Source organism: Heptranchias perlo, unplaced genomic scaffold (assembly GCF_035084215.1).
Source record: "Heptranchias perlo isolate sHepPer1 unplaced genomic scaffold, sHepPer1.hap1 HAP1_SCAFFOLD_50, whole genome shotgun sequence".
In the NCBI taxonomy this organism is placed as follows: domain Eukaryota; kingdom Metazoa; phylum Chordata; class Chondrichthyes; order Hexanchiformes; family Hexanchidae; genus Heptranchias; species Heptranchias perlo.
The window spans coordinates 2,469,146-2,475,000 of NW_027139516.1; positions in this window are offsets into that span (position 1 = coordinate 2,469,146).

The window sequence follows — 5,855 nt, forward strand, 5'->3', positions numbered from 1 at the left end:
ATTCTGCACAATAAACAGTGAGTTGGACTCAGTCCATATCTTATATTACATTCTGTACAATACACAGTGGGTTGGACTCAGTCCATATCTTATATTACATTCTGCACAATACTAGGTTGGTTGGACTCAGTCCATATCTTATTTTACATTATGTACATTACACAGTGGGTTGGACTCAGTCCAGATCTTATATTACATGCTGTATAATACAAGTTGAGGTGGACTCAGTCCATATATTATATTACATTTTGTACAATACACAGTGGGTTGGAATCAGTCCATATCTTATATTACATTCTGTACAATACACAGTGGGTTGGACTCAGTCCATATCTTGTATTACATTCTGCACAATAAAACGTGGGTTGGACTCAGTCCATATCTTATATTACATTCTGTACAATGCACATTGGGTTGGACTCACTCCATATCTTATATAACATTCTCCACAATACACAGTGGGTTGGACTCAGTCAATATCTTATATTACATTCTGCACAATACAAAGTGGGTTGGACTCAGTCCATATCTTATATTACATTCTGTACAATACACAGTGGGTTGGACTCAGAACAGTTCTTATATTACATTCTGTACAATGCACAGTGGGTTGGACTCAGTCCATATCTTACATTACATTCTGTACAATACACAATGGGGCGGACTCCGTCCACGTCTTATATTACATTCTGTACAATACACAGTGGGGTGGACTCAGTCCATATCTTGTATTAAATTATGTACAATACACTGTGGGCTGGACTCAGAACAGATCTTATATTACATTCGGTACATTGCACAGTGGGGTGGACGCAGTCCATATCTTATATTACATACTGTACATTACACAGTGGGTTGGACTCAGTCCATATCTTATATTACATTCTGTACAAAACACAGTGGGTTGGACTCAGTCCATATCTTATTTTACATTCTGCACAATACAACGTGGGTTGGACTCAGTCCATATCTTATATTACATTCTGTACAAAACACAGTGGGTTGGACTCAGTCCATATCTTATATTACATTCTGTACAACACACAGTGGGGTGGACTCAGTACAGATCTTACATTACATTCTGTACATTACACAGTAGGGTGGACCCAGTCCATATCTTATATTAAATTCTGCAGAAAACACAGTGGGGTGGATTCAGTCCATATCTTTTATTACATTCTGTACAATACACAGTGGGTTGGACTCAGTCCATATCTTACATTACGTTCTGTACAATACACAGTGGGTTGGACTCAATCCAAATCTGATATTGCATTCTGTACAATACAAGGTTTGTTGGACACAGTCCATATCTTATAATTACGTTCTGTACAATACACAGTGGATTCGACTCAGTCCATATCTTACATTTCATTCTGTGCAATACACAGTGGGTTGGACACAGTCCATATCTTATAATTCATTCTGCACAATAAACAGTGAGTTGGACTCAGTCCATATAGTATATTACATTCTCTCCAATACACAGTGGGGTAGACTCAGTCCATATCTTATATTACATTCTGTACAATACACAGTGGGTTGGACTCAGTCCATATCTTATATTACATTCTGTACAATACACAGTGGGGTGGACTCAGTACAGATCTTATATTACATTCTGTACATTACACAGTAGGGTGGACCCAGTCCATATCTTATATTAAATTCTGCACAAAACACAGTGGGGTGGATTCAGTCCATATATTTTATTACATTCTGTACAATACACAGTGGGTTGGACTGAGTCCATATCTTACATTACGTTCTGTACAATACACAGTGGGTTCGACACAGTCCATATCTTATAATTCATTCTGCACAATAAACAGTGAGTTGGACTCAGTCCATATGGTATATTACATTCTCTCCAATACACAGTGGGGTAGACTCAGTCCATATCTTATATTACATTCTGAACAATTCGAGGTTGGTTGGACTCAGTCCATATCTTATATTACATCCTGTACATTACACAGTGGGTTGGACTCAGTCCATATCTCATATTCATTCTGTACAATAAAGAGTGGGGTGGACTCAGTCCATATCTAATATTACAGTCTGTACAATACACAGTGGGGTGGACTCAATTCATATCTTATATTACATTCTGTACAATACACAATGGGGTGGACTCAGTCCATATTTTATGTTACATTCTGTACAATACACAGTGGGGTGGACTCAGTCCATATCTTATATTACATTCTGTATAATACAAGTTGAGGTGGACTCAGTCCATATATTATATTACATTCTGTACAATACACAGTGGGTTGGAATCAGTCCGTATCTTATGTTACATTCTGTACAATACACAGTGGTTTGTCTCAGTCCATATCTTATTTTACATTAGCACAATGCAACGTGGGTTGGACTCAGTCCATATCTTATATTACATTCTGTACAAAACACAATGGGTTGGACTCAGTCCAGATCTTATTTTACATTCTGCACAATACAACGTGGGTTGGACTCAGTCCATATCTTATATTACATTCTGTACAAAACATAGTGGGTTGGACTCAGTCCATATCTTATATTACATTCTGTACAATACACAGTGGGGTGGACTCAGTCCATATCTTATTTTACATTCTGCACAATACAACGTGGGTTGGACTCAGTCCATATCTTATATTACATTCTGTGCAAAACATAGTGGGTTGGACTCAGTCCATATCTTATATTGCATTCTGTACAATACACAGTGGGGTGGACTCAGAACAGATCTTGTATTACATTCTGCACAATAAAACGAGTGTTGGACTCAGTCCATATCTTATATTACATTCTGCACATTACACATTGGGTTGGAGTCAGTCCATATCTTGTATTACATTCTGTACAATACACATTGGGTTGCACTCAGTCCGTATCTTATATTGCATTCTGGACATTACACAGTGGGGTGGATTCAGTCCATAACTTCTTTTAAATTCTGCACATTACAGAGTGGGATGGACTCACTCCATATCTTATATTACATTCTGTACAACACACAGTGGGTTGGACTCAGTCCATATATTTTATTACATTCTGTACAATACACAGTGGGGTGGACTCAGTCCATATCTTATATTACATTCTGCACAAAACAACGTGGGTTGGACTCAGTTCATATCTTATATTACATTCTGTACAATACACAATGGGGTGGACTCAGTTCATATTTTATATTACATTCTATACAATACACAGTGGGGTGGAATCAGTCCATATCTTACATTACATTCTGTACAATACACAGTGGGTTGGACTCAGAACAGATCTTATATTACATTCTGCACAATACACAGTAGGTTGGACTCAGTCCATATCTTATATTACATTCTTTTCAATACACAGTGGGGTGGACTCAGAACAGATCTTATATTACATTCTGTGCAATGCACAGTGGGGTTGACTCAGTCCATATCTTATATTACATTCTGTACATTACTCATTGGGGTGGACTCAGTCCATATCTTATATTACAATCTGTACAATACACAGTGGGTTGGACTCAGTCCATATCTTATATTACATTCTGTGCAATACACAGTGGGTTGGACTCAGTCCATATCTTCTATTGCATTCTGCACAATACAACGTCGGTTGGACTCAGTCCATATCGTATATTACATTCTGTACAATAAACAGTGGTTGGACTCAGTCCATATCTTATATTACATTCTGTACATTACACAGTGGGTTGGACTCAGTCCATATAGTATATTACATTCTGTACAATACACAGTGGGGTGGACTCAGTCCATATCTTGTATTACATTCTGTGCAATACCCAGTGGGTTGGACTCAGTCCATATGTTATAATTCATTCTGCACAATAAACAGTGAGTTGAACTCAGTCCATATCTTATATTACATTCTGCACAATACGAGGTTGGTTGGACTCAGTCCATATCTTATATTACATTCTGTACATTACACAGTGCGTTGGACTCAGCCCAAATCTTATATTACATTCTGTACAATACACAGTGGGTTGGGCTCAGCCCAGATCTTATATTACATTCTGTACATTACACAGTGCGTTGGACTCAGCCCATATCTTATATTACATTCTGCACAATACACAGTGGGTTGGACTCAGTCCAGATCTTATATTACATTCTGTACATTACACATTGGGTTGGACTCAGTCCATATCTTATATTACATTCTGCACATTACACATTGGGTTGGAGTCAGTCCATATCTTGTATTACATTCTGTACAATACACATTGGGTTGGACGCAGTCCGTATCTTATGTTACATTCTGGACATTACACAGTGGGGTGGATTCAGTCCATAACTTCTATTAAATTCTGCACATTACACAGTGGGATGCACTCAGTCCATATCTTATATTACATTCTGTACAACACACAGTGGGTTGGACTCAGTCCATATATTATATTACATTCTGTACAATACACAGTGGGGTGGACTCAGAACAGATCTTATATTACAATCTGTACAATACACAGTGGGTTGGACTCAGTCCACATCTTATATTACATTCTGTACAATACAGAGTGGGGTGGACTCAGTCCATATCTTATATTACATTCTGTACAATACACAGTGGGTTGGACTCAGTCCATATCTTATATTACATTCTGCACAATAAAACGTGGGTTGGACCCAGTCCATATCTTATATTACATTCTGCACAAAACACAGTGGGGTGGATTCATTCCATATCTTTTATTACATTCTGTACAATATACAGTGGGTTGGACTCAGTCCATATCTTATATTACATTCTGTACATTACACAGTGCGTTAGACTCAGCCCATATCTTATATTACATTCTGTACAATACACAGTGGGTTGGACTCAGAACAGTTCTTATATTACATTCTGTACAATGCACAGTGGGTTGGACTCAGTCCATATCTTATGTTACATTCTGTACAATACACAGTTGGTTGGACTCAGAACAGTTCTTATATTACATTCTGTACAATGCACAGTGGGTTGGACTCAGTCCTTTTCTTATATTACATTCTGGACAATACACAGTGGGGTGGACGCAGTCCATATCTTATATTACATTCTGTACATTACACAGTGGGTTGGACTCAGTCCATATCTTATATTACATTCTGTAAATTACACAGTGGGGTGGACTCAGTCCATATCTTATATTACATTTTGTGCAATACACAGTGGGTTGGACTCAGTCCATATCTTATATTACATTCTGTACATTACACAGTCGGTTGGACTCAGTCCATATCTTTTCTTGCATTCTGCACATTACGCAGTGGGGTGTAGTCAGTCCATATCTTATATTACATTCTGTACAATACACAGTGGGTTGGACTCAGTCCATATCTTATATTACATTCTGTACATTACACAGTCGGTTGGACTCAGTCCACATCTTTTCTTGCATTCTGCACATTACGCAGTGGGTTGGACTCAGTCCATATCTTATATTACATTCTGGACATTACACAGTGGGGTGGACTCAGTCCATATCTTATATTAAATTCTGCACATTGCACAGTGGGATGGACTCAGTCCATAGCTTCTATTACATTCTGCACATTACACAGTGGGGTGGTCTCAGTCCATATCTTTTATTACATTCTGCACAATACAACGTGGGTTGGACTCAGTCCATATGTTATATTACATTCTGTACAATACACAGTGGGGTGGACTCAGTCCATATCTTACATTACATTCTGCACAATACACAGTGGGGGGGACTCAGAACAGATCTTATATTACATTCTGCACAATACAACGTGGGTTGGACTCAGTCCATATGTTATATTACATTCTGTACAATACACAGTGGGGTGAACTCAGTCCATATCTTATATTACATTCTGTACAATACACAGTGGGTTGGA